This window comes from Myotis daubentonii, chromosome 3, assembly GCF_963259705.1.
Source record: "Myotis daubentonii chromosome 3, mMyoDau2.1, whole genome shotgun sequence".
Taxonomy (NCBI): Eukaryota; Metazoa; Chordata; class Mammalia; order Chiroptera; family Vespertilionidae; genus Myotis; species Myotis daubentonii.
The window spans coordinates 84,384,880-84,398,877 of NC_081842.1; the positions used below are offsets into that span (position 1 = coordinate 84,384,880).

At 37.3% G+C, this 13,998-nt stretch overlaps 1 non-coding gene across 1 annotated transcript; it reads left to right on the plus strand.

Annotated features, from left to right (window-relative positions):
• The first annotated feature begins 790 nt into the window (after positions 1-790).
• LOC132232210 (small nucleolar RNA SNORA51) lies at positions 791-922 on the plus strand. Its single transcript, XR_009452348.1, has one exon. It is a non-coding gene; the product is annotated as a small nucleolar RNA SNORA51 (small nucleolar RNA).
• The last annotated feature ends 13,076 nt before the right edge of the window (positions 923-13,998 follow it).

A 13,998-nucleotide genomic window follows, 5' to 3' on the forward strand; every position in this document is an offset into this window, starting at 1 on the left:
GCAGCCTTAGCATATCATTATCATATTATCCTTGGATTGTTGAATGGCCACCTGGATGACCAGACACTTATATTAGGCTATTATTATTATATAGGATTATAAAACATCAATGTGATAGTCTAAAAAAGAAAGGTTTCTATAATGGTGATGAAAGAAAGTGCAGTATTCAAACACACCTGATTTCAACACAGGAGTCTTTCAATTACTATTAAATTACTTAATCTGAGCCTCTTCTTCACAGATGAAATAATATTTTGTAAAAAATGTTTGTGATAATTACAGTCGGGCCTTCACTTACGAGTTTAATTCATTCTGAGACTGAGCCTGTTCAGGAGCTCGTTAAGGAGTTCATTAACCCAAATTACTCTGTTAACTCAATGCAAAAAATCAGCCGAGAGACAGCTGGTATCTCAAAAAACTCGTTAGTTGGGACACTCGTAAGTCAAGGCCCCACTGTAAAGGTAAAGTATGAGTAGCCTAAGGACTTATTAAGAGTTAGAAAGCCCGGCTGGTGTGGCTCAGTGGTTGAGTGTCCACCTATGAACAAGAAGGTCAGTTTGATTCCTGGTCAGGGTGTATTCTCTGGTTGGGGGCTCATTCCTCAGTAGGGCATGTGCAGGAGGCAGTTGATCAATGATTCTCTCTCAGCATTAATGTTTCTCTCTCTGCCTCTCTCTGGAAGCAATAAAAATATATTTAAAAACAAAGAGTTAGAGAATAATAACTAGTAGCTACTCAATATATTAGGATGAAATACACCACAAGTATGCAAGTATTAAAATTTATCTGAGGCCTCCTGGTGCTTACCACAGGCTGTGTTCTTACACTGACTGTACAGAAATGGGAGGCGGAGTAAACTTACCCCATATACACCTCAGCTCAGGCTCTTTGCCTGGTCTGTATTGTGAATGGGGAGACACTGAAAAAAAAATTTATCTGAGCCTATTGGAATATATTAGTTGGAATCCAACTGTTTATATCACAATAATATTCAACTTGCTTTTGTGGTAAAATGAATACATATAAAATGTAAATAAAACAAATATGATAAAAGAAGTAAGTGTTAATTAACTCTGAAGTTGAAGATAGATTATCTAAATTAGTTTGCACTAAAAGATTATGAATATCTTTGAAGTGTAAATATTTACCTTCAAATTAAATAGATGTTTTATTTCTGTATACATTTATCAGTTGTATATGCTACACAACTTATTTTTTATTGTAATTCTCTTAAATTAGAATTACATTATCCATATAGAAATGTGGAAATAAATAAGGCTCTTAACTTCAAAAGCTTATCTTTAAAGATTTATTGATAAAATTAATATGTGAAATTATATTTGAAATAATTTAGATTATTGAAACTTCTATTTGTTGTTTGAAAAGATAATGTAATAAAGACAGTATTAAATTTTCAAAATGATACAGTAAACATTTTTTCTCACAAACAAAATTTCCTTAAACTTTAAATTTCTGAGATTAATTGTGGATATATTATGCAATTTATAGACATATTTGGACATGTAATTATTATTTTGATTAACTTTCTTGGTCTACCTCTTGGTCAGGATAACCAACAGAGAATTTGGACTGTAACTGAAAGAAAAGTTTCTCTCATTATGTCAATAAATAAAGACTATATTGATAATGTGGCTGACTCCCAAAGAGAATACAAATACTCGTTTTCCAGGATACTATCAGTTAATTTTCTTTTTTTGATTACTTATCCTTCAAGAAGGCCCTTTGCACCCACTGTAGCTCAGCACATCTTTCTGGAAAAATGCTTGGCCTCCTAGGAAGGATTAAAATTATGCTATTAGTCAAGGTCAATTTTTCAGTTCATTCACTAATTAATATAAAGATAATAAACAAGGGGAAATGCATTATTTCTACTTTTAATTGTCAGATCTGTATAATTGGAGACTTCATGCTTAAGAAATTCATACCAGTTTAAATATAACAAACCAAAGAGATTTTGGAGTGATTAAATAAGAAATGAATAAAAATCTTCTTGGAGTTCCTTTTGTTTGATGGTATTTTTCAGGTCAATAACTTATTTAGTGCTGGACTCAAGAATATTATTAAACTTTAAGCCAATCCATAATTTAGTGATACAAGCAGTTTGTATTTTCTCATCAACCTAATCAGCTTAATTTAGAATTGGAAATATATTACTCCACATTTTCAAAAGTTTCAATTATTTATTGAATACACAGTATTAATTGTGAACATATGTAGTTCATTATCTTTGTATTATAAAATAATAAGATAGATTAAATATTGTACCACATTAAAAATCTAAATAAGAATCTAAATTTTTTATATAAATCTGTCTTGAAATTTGCCATTCAATAATAAAAATTGATGTTTTTTATTTGTTCTAAATTCACCTAATAAAAAGGCAGTATGAAAGTATTATTTAGCATTCAATTCTATGAATTTAAGAACAATAAATAATCTTAGTAGACAAATATAAGTATAAATATTCTTAATTTTTGCTGGAAATAGTAGATAGTAATTACACCATAAAAGAAGCAGCATTGAATAGTGGATGGACTCTGGAAATGGCAGTTATAAAGATGAACACTTTGTCACTACATTATTCTAATTTAACCATATAATAATGCCACTGAAAAAAATAATGTAAAAAGTGTTCTCTGTCTCTGAATTTCTGTGATTTTGAGTTTTACTCATTGAAAGAGGGCAACAGGTTATTTTCTATAAACATAATAAAATATGCATAACACAGATTAGTTTAAATAAAAGATAATTTAGTCTAGATGCTATCTCAATCATGGGTGCTGATAATGGCTTGGCCATTAAGAGACAGTAAACATCTTTTAATATGAAATTAGCTTCCTGCTTTTTACCCACCCACTATTTCTTTTTAAATGCTTTCCTATAGCACAGATATTAATGTGAATTTATAAATAATTAAGTATTTATCAAATTTTTCTGTGCAATGTCTGTAGTGTAGAAGCATCTAATGTAAATTTTATAATATCAATTATAAACAAAGGCACCAGATTGGCTACTAAACATTTATATTGCAATTATCTTGTGTGGCTGGAAAGATTGTGATTAGTTAAACCCTATTTGAATAATATGTTAGCTTGAAATGGTTGTACTTAGGTTGGATAGATGCATTATAAATGTCTGGAATAGATGATTCCTTGAAATATAATTACACCTGTTTGTATCAGAGATCTTAACTTGATTCTAAATTTTTAGACAAATCTGAGCATAGTGAAGGGCCTAATAGTGTGTCACATAAAGATAAAACAACATCACATACACACACACATGCAAAAAACAAAACCTTGATTGAGATGAAAAGAATTGATACAATGGACTAGAATTGTTGGAAATGAGAACTGCTCATATTGAGTCTAGAAATAACATGTCAATAACATCCTTCTCTAGCCATTTTCATTAAACTGATATCATAGACTCAGGATAAAAGCAGTAACAGTATTTTTTCTAAATTTTTATTCTATTTAATTTTTTTGATTTTTCAGTTATAGTTGATATACAATATTATATTACTTTCAGGTCTACAACCCTGTAATTAGACATTTACATAACCTATGAAGGGATCACCCCAATAAATCTAGTATTCATCTAACACCATATATAATTATTACAATACTAGAGGCCAGGTGCAGTAATTCGTGCACGGGTGGGGTCTGACCAGCCCACCCTGATCTGGTCTGATTGGGCCAGGCCAGGTAGGGGGAGGGGCTGTGAACAGTTAGCTGTCCAGCCCGGCCCCTCATTGGGGGTGGAGAAATTGGAGGGGGGAAGGGCCACAGGCTGTTGGCAGGCCGGCTCCACCCCCTAGTCGAACTCCCAGTTGAATGCCTGGTTGAGGGGACAATTTGCATATTAGCCTTTTATTATATAGAATTATTGCCTATAATTTCTATGCTGTACTTTTCATATCCATGATTATTCTGTAACTACCAGTTTGTTTTTCTTAATCCTTCACTTATGTCACCTCTCATGTGGCAACTGTCAACATGTTCTCTATCTGTTCTGCTTGTTCATTTATTTTGTTTTTTAAATTCCATATATAAGTGAAATCATCTGGCATTCGTCTTTCTTTGTCTGACTAATTTCGCTCAGCACAACACCCTCTAGGCCACCGGTCGCCAACCTTTTGGACCTCATGGACCACTGGCTGGCGACCGCTGCTCTAGGTCATCCATGTTGTTGCAGATGACAAGATTTTATTCTTTTTATGGCTGAACCATATTCCACTGTACATGTGCAGCTTCTTTATCCATTCACCTGTCAATAGACTCAGGTTGCTTCCATATTTTGGTTATTATAAATAATGGTGAAATAAACACCTGGATTATATTATTTTTTATTTAGTGTTTTTTACTTCTTTAGATAAATATCCAGAAGTGGAATTGCTGGGTCCTTCTCGGTCTCTTTTTATAACCTTTGTTTTTAAAGTCTACTTTTTCTAGTACAATTATTGCTACTATAAATCTTGCAAGAAGAGTGAATACACATTCACTGGCATTGGTTCCAAAAGCCTTGGCAGCTTTAACGTATAATTATGGTCAAAGAGGACCCCCACAAGCCTTTTAACGGTAAAGCTGGTCTACATGGTGGGATTGGAAGCAACCCCAGCAGTACTATTCTGTGACTATAGTGGAGCTATTTTTAAGCCTACGCTAATGTGAATTTTGGGGGGAACAACTGATTAATGATGGCAGCAGACCAGCCTAAGACTAACTAGAAATTATTTGGAAAGTTAATTAAAAAAAATGTTTCACTCAAAAAGTTAAGAAATTTCAGGAAAGAGGGTGTGTGTGTGTGTGTGTTTAAAATAATAAGTGACTATATTTTAAATTTAGTTTTTGCAAAGTCCTTTTGGCAGCTTAATTGTATATTTCATTAAACAAGTATGTGTATTAAATTTTAGCAGGTTCACATGTTCATGTATCACCACATTTTCAAACACAATTATCTACAACTGGCTTAATTAAGGCATTAGAATTTTTAAAATCACTTTTATTGTCCCTTAATAACATGCAAGAAAGTCTTCTTTGCAAATAGAAACTGTTCTGATGGAATAAGCACACATGACTAAATGTCCGAGAATGGCAAATGCTTTATGTTTTCTTCACACCAGTCCAATAAATCAAAAACAGCAAAATAAGTAATTGTGTATATCTTCAAAGGAAATAGTACTAATCCTATTAACTAATAGTAGTTAATCCTAAGTGACAAGATACAGATTAATATAATGTACCTTATTTTATAATGAACCTTTTGAAAATATCAGACTAAATAAAGGAATTTCTTCTCTCCGTCTGCTTTGAATTAGGTTTATGTTTATTTCTAAAAATCTACAGGTAGGAAAAAATACCCTGAGAGTTTTCCTGTAGAGAACACTAAATGTAAGATTGAATTATGCACATTCTATGTTTGTTTATCTTGATATTAAAATTAAATAGTTCTTGGTTTACTTCACCCCTCAGTGACATCTCTTGGGGAATTTTAGCATAGATTAAATACAGAATTTTTAAGAGAAAATAGAACTCTATTAGCTTACTACACACTTGCCTTACATTTTTCCTTGTTTTTAGCTCCTGTAAATACCTTTTCTTTGTGTATTTTTTTAAATTTTAAAAACAAAAATTGCATTCTGAGCAAGACAGCACCAAATTCATATTATTCAGTCTAGGTTGATATTGGTGGTTGGTATCTGACCAATGTAGGTGAGAAAAAATTTTCAGAAACTGGGTATTTATTGTTTGTGTGTCTTAAAAAAGAGTATGCAAATCTTCTTGTCTCTATTTTTTTAAGCTTATTGTTGAAAGTATTACATATGTCCTTTTTTTTCTCATATTGACCCCTTATAGCCAGCTCTTTCACCACCCTATTGTCTGTCCATGGGTTATGCACATATGCATACATGTTTTTTGTTTTATTTTTTCCTACCCACTCACCCACCCCCACCTTCCCTCTGTGATTCTACAGTCTGTTCCATGCTTCTATGTCTTTGGATCTATTTTGTTCAACAGTTTATGTTGTTCATTAGATTCCACATATGAGTGAGATCATGTGATGCTTATCTTTCTCTTACTGGCTTATTTCACTTAGCATAATACTCTCTAGGTTCCACCATACTTAATCCAGGCAATCAACAATTTTTATTTTTATTATTGCTTTTACATTCCACAAAGTTTAAAGCAGATATATTTTCAAGTAGAAAAAAAATTAAATTATTTTTCAAAATGGCAATTTCAGTCAAGCAATAAGTACATAAATAAACATAAACGGATTTGCAAACATTTCTGGAACCCTAAATAGCTAACATTTAGTCAGTTGGCATTAAGTAGATTAGAAATTAGCTTGTATGTGACACTCCTTAGAACATTTGTTTTGTTTTTAAATGCTCTGCAGGCAAACTTAATTTTGGACATTTCTGGAAGGATCTTACTAAAGTCACATCCACATGACTAATTTATCAAACAAAATATAGCTGAAAATTCGTATTTTATTGGGTCAGTCTATAAATGTAAATCTAGAGGCATCAGGAATTTTAGGTTATGATAGGAATCCAAAGCTACCTTTGATTTGGGAAGGACAGGAGGATGGGGGAAAATCATCTCCTAATTTAACTGAAATATTTTTATAATATGTAAAACTATGTACTGCAGGAGAATTTCAATACAATTATATCAAACTATCTAAAATAATTTGCACCCAATTTTTTCATAAATGTTTTAGAGTCATTTGTTTAAAAAATTAATGTGTTTTGTTAATATATACACAGAAATCATTTGCAGTCACTTCATTGTTTGATATATATAACTATATATATTCTATAGGAACCATTTTGTTATATTTAAATGCTGAAGAGGAGGAATCCTAATATATAAAAACCAAGGGTCCATAACTTCCAAAATGAAGGAAGGCTCAACCAAATGCCAGGCTGCGTGCGCAGCAGGCTCCGGTGGGCGGGGATTGGCGAGAAGGCTGAAGTGCTGACCTCTCGGCCTCCGCGAGGCAGGCCTCTCCAGTGGCCACACCTCTCTCTCTCCCTGAGATATCAGCAGTTCAGCTCACTCACCAGCGGTCTGCGGTGGCTGTTGATCAGACCCTCCTCTCTGATTAGGCTCGGAGATAGACCTAGAGACTCTGACTGGCATAGAAACCAACCAACCAGAACCAAATCTGGGTGAACTGCAAGGAGCCAATGGCTGCCTAGGAGGTGGAGCTTTTGACGCTGACTGGCATAGAAACTGACCAATCAGAACCTAATCTGGGTGAACTGTGAAGGCAGAACCAAGGTGGGGGCTGAGGAGGGGTTCTAAGGACAACAACTATTTGGTGTAAGGTGTAAGAAAGTGGTTCAATTTTTTAATGACCAGTTGGGCAGTATAATGCATATGGCTTGCTATCAGTCCAGATATAGGGATTATGTGTTACTGTCTGCCAAGAGCATCTCCTCCTGCTGAAAAAGGCTCCCCCTCCCATTTAAGCAATTCTATCCTATATATTTTATCTATACTAATAAAAGAATAATATGCTAATTAGATTGGATGTCTGACTTCCTTCTAGACAAAGCCATGGTGGTGGGGGCTAGGCAGAGGCAGTTAGGGGCGATCAGGCTGGCAGGGGAGGACAGTTGAGGGTGAGATCAGGCCAGCAGGGGGTTAGGGGTGATCAGGCCGGCAGGGGTGGGCAGTTGGGGGCGAGATCAGGCCAGCAGGGGGTTAGGGGTGATCAGGCCGGCAGGGGTGGGCAGTTGGGGGTGAGATCAGGCCACCAAGGGAGAGCCATTGGGAGTAAGATCAAGTCAGCAGGGGAGGGCAGTTGGGAGCGATCAGTTAGGCAGAGGCAGTTAAGGGTGATCAGGCAGGCAGGCAGGTAGGTGAGCAGTTAGGAGCCAGCTGTCCCAGATTGCAAGAGGGATGTCCAACTGCTGGTTTAGGCCAGATCCCTGTCAGATTGTGCCTAAACCAGCAGTCGGACATCCCCCAAGGGGTCCCAGGTTGGAGAGGATGCAGGCTGGGCTGAGGGAACACCCCCCCTCCATGCACAAATTTTGTGCACCAGGCCACTAGTCTTTCAGAAACATGACAATGAGGTAGCTCCTCACACTTGTCAGAATGGCTATCATCAACAAATCAACAAATGACAAGTACTGGTGAGGATGTGGAGAAAAGGGAACCATAGTAAACTTCTGGTGGGAAGGCAGACTGGTGAAGCCACTATGAAAAACAGTATGGAGTTACCTCAAAAAATTAAAAAGAAAACTGTTATTTGACTCAATGATCTCACTTTTAGGAATATATCCTAAAGATCCTGAAATACCAATCAGAAAGAATATATGCACCCCTATGTTCACAGCAGTGCAATTTACAATAGCTAAGGTCTGGAAACAGTCTAAGTGCCCATCAGTAAATGAGTGGATATAAAAGCTGTGGTACATTTACACCATGGAATACTATACAGCAGTACAAGAGCAGAATCTCTTACCTTTTGCAACAGCATGGAGGGACCTGGAGAGTATTATGCTAAGTGAAATATGCCAGTCAGAAAAAGACATGTATCACATGATCTCACTCATTTGTAGAATCTAATGAATGAAATAAATTGATGAACAAAATAGATCCAGAGACATAGAATAATGGAACAGACTGACAAATCTCAGAGGGAAGGTGGGGGTAGGAGGTGGGAAGATATCAACCAGAGAACTTGTATGCATATATGCTGTGCATACCCCATAAACGCAGACAATATTGTAGTGCAGACCTGCGGTAGGGCGGGAATGGAGAAAAAAAGGGACATCTATAATACTTTCAACAATAAAGATAAATTTAAAAATAGTTTTGTGGGTTTTTTTTTCCTCTGTGAATAAGCTGCATGAAATTTGAAGATTGCTTGGTGATAAATGAAAATACAGGGACTGATAAATGGTTTAGATCAGGGGTTCTCAAATCAGAACCTGTAGACTTGCTGAAAAATAAAATTCTTAGACTCCATTCATCCAGATGGATCAGAATAAATTAGAAATCGAATCAGAATGGAACCAGAAACTCTCATTAGGTTCTTAGGAACCTCCATTTTAATAAGTATGCCAGAATATTCTAATACATGCTAAACTTTAGAACCACAGATTTAGATACTAAATGCCAGCCTATCAATATCAGTCAAAGAATTCATCTTCATAGTTGTGGTGTAAATAATAAAGGAATTGGTTATTACTTATCCCTGGCCTGGTAGCCCTTGATTGGCACTGTGCTGTTTGAATACTAAGCTAACATAACCATTATGTTTGTCATCAATGTAGTAACAGATGCAATGTATCTGCAGAGAAGATTTGATACTATAAAATCTATTTTACAGATTTAGGTGACTAAATATCTCAGGCTTTACCTATTAAGTCTTTATTTATAGATTATTTTTAGGAAAATTTGTTTGTTCTGTGTCTAATGCTTATTTGTACTAATAATTGGTAATCTCTTTGTTCTCTCTCATGCTCATTTCCTACTATTAGGAGCTGTTGGGAATCTGATGATCAATAGTTAATGAACTCTCTTTTTTTGCAAAATATATTAATAGAAAAATCTCTGTAATTTTTAATCAAAAGAACCTTGACTATGCTAAAGCATAGAAAGGCACTCAGTAATTATTAGAGTTTTATATAGAAGATTTAAAAAAAAGTATTCTGAATAATTGCAACCAGTGGCCTTGACCATAAATACATCCTTGTCACCCCTGGAAAAATTCTCTTTTAATTTAAACTAGTATGCATAGGGATGCTGAGTTGGTAGGATAGATGAAAGTTAGGCCCTCAAGACCAACACAAGTAAGTATAAAAGAAAAAAAGCTACTTCAAAAGGAAATTTCTAACACTCCATTCTCATGAGATTATAACTATTGAGCTCCTCTTACACAGATATTTCTGTTGAGTTTTATCCTTGTAGGGTAAACCGTACAACCCACCCTTTCTCTTCCATGGTAACTAGATGCATTAACATTTTTATGTGATTATTTCATATACATCTAATGATGAAAATATTCTCCATATACCATATATATATAAGCTTAAGCAACAGAACAACTGAATAACTGAATGACCAGTCGACCAATTGCTATGACACACACTGACCACCAAGGGGCAGTTGTTCAATGCAGGAGCAGCCCCCTGGTGGTCAATGCGCTCCCACAGTGGGAGCACTGCTCAGCTGAACAATTTGCACTAGACGCTGGGCCAGATGCCGGGCTCAAGGCCTACCAGCACAGGTGCAGCGGTGCGAGCCTCTTCGACCTCTGCAGCAGCGCTACTGAGAGGCGGGGGCAGCGGCAGTGGTGGCAGGCACAGCGGGGCCGGGATGAGTGGTAGTGGTGTGGCACCCAACCCAGGCCCCAGCTCCTCCCCGGCTGCTATGTGCACTACTACATCCCTCGGGGGATGTCAGACTGCCAGTTTCAGCCTGATACCTGCATGCCAGGGGAACCCACAGTCCGACATCTCCTGTGGTGTTCCAGACTGCTAGAGGGCACAGGCCAGGCTGAGGGACCCAACCTCTGCATGGATCTGTGCACCAGGCCTCTAGTAATTTTAATATTATCTATTTGATAATACATGGTGTTTTTGTCTAAAATATTTAAAAGTATTATACAGTTTTCTTAATATCTCTTCCAGAGCCTATTCTTATTTTAGAGAAGAAAGCTTACATTGTTCATGGGAGTGAGACATTCATCAAATGTATTTTCCTAATGTATCAATTTGTTGACATGTAAGTAAAAAAAAAAAGAAGAAGAAGAAGAGATGGTTCAACAGTCTGATTTGATAACCTCCCCATCACCTGTTTTCACAGTTTTTATTTTAGCATTTATATTATGGTAAAAATGTTAAATTACTAAAATCTATAATTATAAAGTATAGTATCAGATAGGTTTTGTGCAATTACAAAGGCCAATTACATTTTAACATTCAGAGAAGGGGTTTTTTTTAAACCATTTTCTTGGTGAAATTATATTGGGCCTATTAATCATCTTAGAAAGCAGCTGTTCTAAAACAAATCTCACTGCATATGCAATACATGAGCCTGAGGATTCAGGACTCCGGCTCTTCAAAAAAAGTCAGTGCAGTATTTTAAAGGATGTCCAGGAAAATAAAAGGTTTATTCTTGGGGGATAATAGGAGATTTTTTTTCCTTTGAAGAAAAGTAGATTTTACTTTGAGCCTTTCCTTTGGGATGTTTGTTTGAAATGTTAATTAGAATAACTGGTTTAGCAAGGATTAGGACAAGAGCTAAACATCACTGACAGCAAGATATCTTCTCCTGAGAATCTTTTATGTCTCAGTGATTGCTGTGGTGCTTAAAGTGGATGAAGTTACTGCATACTCGCCAGGAAAAATGTCACAAAGACCACACCATTTGTAAATGTACCTTAATATTCACAATTGAGCCAGAAACATTTTTTAAATTACTCACTTTTGAAAGGTTAAAAAAAAATAATAAATGAAAGAATACATTACACTAATGTCTTAATTATGATGTTTCTGGGTATTAGATGTTTTAGAGCATTTTTTTCTAATATGTATCTGCAGAGGCAATACTTTCTTAGTTGCTGAAGGTGAAATGTACAAACTCTGAAAACAATTCTAAATATTTGATTATTAATTCATTTAAGAATTACTTAACCTTTAATATGGGCCATGCATTAAAAAGTACAGAGATAAACCCTGTCTATATGAGGCTTACACTCCATTGCAAGCATAGACATAGTCATAGTATGTCACTTGAGTGGAAGTAAGGAGAGTAGTGCTATATATGCACATAGAGGTATTTCTAGCATTTCTTGGGAGGCATAAGAAATGTGTTTTTAAGATACTTTTTTTGTTGATTTTTTAGAGAGAGGGATAGAGAGATAGAAACATTGATGAGAGAGAAACATTGATCGGCTGCCTCCTGCACGGTCCCTACTGGAGATTGAGCCTGAAACCTGGACATATGCTCTAACTGGGAATCAAACTGTGATCTCTTGGTTCATGGTTGACACTCAACCACTGAGCCACACCAGCCAGGCCAGAAGTATTTTTTTGTTGTTTTGTTTTTAATAAGTGACATCGTAAATGAAATATAGAATCTGAGTAAGAGTTAGTTAGGCAAAGAAGGAGATAAGTTGTGCCAGGGAAAGTCATCTTCAAAAGGATCAGCTTACTCAAGTCTGTGCCAAGGAGAATATACTGTATATCATATTTTAGGAACTGCCAAAAGTTGTATCTGGCTAAAAGGTCATGTTCAAGGTGGGAAGAATGATAAAAATAATTCAAACCATGAGGTTCTAGTTATGGAATCCACACTTCACCTAAAAGCATTAACATATTTTACATAGCAGGAAATAGCATATTAAAAATTATATTGAGCAAAGCAAACTGTACTCCATGTATGTAGAACAGGTTGAAGATGAGCAATACTGGAGACAGAAAGAACTATCAGCAGACATTTGAATTAAGCTAGTTGAGAGGAAGTGATCTGATTAAAGTAGAAACAGTGAAGAATGAGAATAAATATTTAAGAGATATTAGGAGTTTAAATTAGGATGGCTTATCAATTATTCTGTAGATGCTTGAAAATGTAATAATCAAGAGAACTTGTGATCCACAATCCTATATAATAAAAGCCCAGTGACTGAAATGGTGGAATGACCAGAATGACTAGAATGACCGCAGCCCTCGCCCTGGCCGGCCCCTCCCCCTAGTGGGGACCCCATCAGGGCAGGCTGACCAGACCCCACCCATGCATCAGGCCTCTATCCTATATAATAAAACCCTAATCTGCTAAGTGTCCAATCATCTGTTCAACCAATCAAAGTGTAATATGATAATGATATGCTAAGGCTGCTCAACCGCTGGCTATGATGTGCACTGACCACCAGGGGGTAAACATTCTGACTGGTAGGTTAGCTTGCTGCTGGGGTATGGACTATCAGGGAGTGAGTGAGATGGGCCAGACACACCCTGGAGCCCTCCTGCAATACCTTCCCAGCCCTAATTGTGCACTGGTGGGGTCCCTCGGCCTGTCTTGCACTCTGTTGCAATCTGTGACCCGTGGGGGATGTTGGAGAGCCCAAACCTGCTCAATGCAGGAGCTCAGCCAGAAGCCCCTCTCAGGGCTGGCTAGTGCAGTGGCAGTGGCGGGAGTATCTCCTGCCTCCATGGCAGTGCTAAGATGTCTGACTGCCAGAAAGCTCCCAGACTGCCAGAGGGTACAGGCCAGGCTGAGGGCCCCTCCCCCTGAATGCACCAATATTGTGCACCCCAGGCCTCTAGTAGAAATATAAAACCCTACCCTGCCACCACTCCAACCCAACCGGCCAAAGGCTTCTGAAACGTAAAATTATATCACTGATTCAGGCTAGCAGTGCAAAGTGTAAAATCTTATTCACACATGAGGAATTTACACCTTTCTCCTTCCCCTAGGACTCCGCATCTCAGAGGAGACATGCTCCGTGTGGACGGATGTGCAAATGAAAGCTCAGAAAAGTCACTCTGTTGGGGACCTGTGGTGCATCCAGGCAGAGAGACAAACTGATCACCAACAGCCAAGCACCAGCTGGAGCAGCGAAGGCTTGAAGGCGGCTATGGCTGGAGCAGCGAAGACTAAAGGCGGCTCTGGCCGGAGCAAAAGCCTGGGTCCCCGGTGCTGGAGGAAAACCGGTGCCGACAGCCAGGAGAAGGGAAGGCCTATTTCATGAATCTTTTCGTGCAACAGGCCTCTAGTATATATATATATAAAGGAGTAATATGCAAATCGACGGAATGGTGGAACCAGAATGACCACTTGACCAATTGCTATGAGGCACACTGACCACCTCTCAGTCCCTCCCCATTGACTGGCAGGCTCTAATTGCCTGATGGCAAACTGGGAACCAGAGGTGGGTGGCGGGGGGGGGGGGGAATGCCAGCAGCAGGGGAAGATGGCCCTGATCACAGGCCAGGCCTAGGCACCATAC